The sequence below is a fragment of the Aplysia californica genome, unplaced genomic scaffold (assembly GCF_000002075.1).
Source record: "Aplysia californica isolate F4 #8 unplaced genomic scaffold, AplCal3.0 scaffold00090, whole genome shotgun sequence".
NCBI classification, from domain to species: Eukaryota; Metazoa; Mollusca; class Gastropoda; order Aplysiida; family Aplysiidae; genus Aplysia; species Aplysia californica.
The window spans coordinates 179,882-181,113 of record NW_004797360.1 but is presented as its reverse complement, the minus strand read 5'-3'; the positions used below and the strand labels follow the sequence as shown (position 1 = coordinate 181,113).

At 36.8% G+C, this 1,232-nt stretch overlaps 1 protein-coding gene across 1 annotated transcript in view; it reads right to left on the bottom strand.

Annotated features, from left to right (window-relative positions):
- PC1B (prohormone convertase 1) overlaps window positions 1-1,232 on the bottom strand; it is a gene marked incomplete at its 3' end in the record, with an annotated part of 41,305 nt that overhangs the window by 5,826 nt on the left and 34,247 nt on the right.

The following is a 1,232-nucleotide window of genomic DNA, read 5'->3' as shown; positions in this document are numbered from 1 at the left end:
CACACACACACACACACACACACACACACACGCACACATACACACATACATAAATGTATATCCATACCCAGACACAGACACAGTTGCTTCAAAAAAACACTTTTAAATATAATCACCCAACCATCCAGTTAAATCCTTTCACTACCAACTCATGCGGCATACCAATTTAAAGCTAAAAAAAATTGCGCCATCTGACAAATTAATAGTTTATATATATGTTAAGAGACTCCCGAGGTGTTGTTGCTCAAAAGAGACCTTTAAAAAATCAGGCTTGGCAAGATTGTGCGAAATCATAAAACGTAAAATTGTCTTCGCGCGAGTATGGAAGAGTACATTACATATCCATTTAATGGAGAGTTTTGTCGCTACAATACACTATTTTATTTCCACAGTTTCAAACCAAACGGACAAAAATGCAATCACAAATCCCACACAAAACTAGGGCTTAACATTTAAAGTGCTCAGTATTATTTGTTCGCTAAAGAGCCATTAGTTTTGTGGAGGGCACAAACTCTTTGGGCAACGGCTCTTTTAAGTTTTGGACATAATTATCTGTCATTTCTTTCCAAAAGTCACAGACAAGTGCAAACAAAGGGTCTGGTTTGGGGAACAAAGACGATTTTCTTCAGCTTCTGTTTCATGGGACTTCGCCTAGCAGTAGGATTCATATTGGGGCTATTTACTGGTGAACACTCCAACGTTGATAAGATTTGTTTTTCCAGAAATTGTCTTGTGGCATTGACCCTGTGAGAAAGTGCTTTGCCATGTATGGAGATATATACTTGACTGACACAATGGCGAAAACGAGGGTAAGACATGACATTCCAGCACTTGCGCGATGTATTTCACAAAAGCAAGCCACCCGGTGATTTACACGAGGGTGGTTTTTTTTATTCCTTCCCTGACCACCCAAAACCATGGCCTCTCTTCCTGACAGATGATTAGTCCAAAATCTAACGAACTCAATTCATGTGCAATAAAGGTTTCGTACTCTACACAAAACGATAAATAGCTCTTAAACAAACAAAAAAATCAAATCATACTAATGAGCACATGTAATGTTAAGTCCAGGTTTTACATGGTATTTGTGACCACTCTGTTTTCTAATCTGTTTGAAAATATCACCAGAAGATGATAATAATAAATAATAAATAATAAATTACACTTTTATTTGTCCCAGAAGGGCACATTTTTTTACAATGGCAAACATACATACATAAATACATAATTAT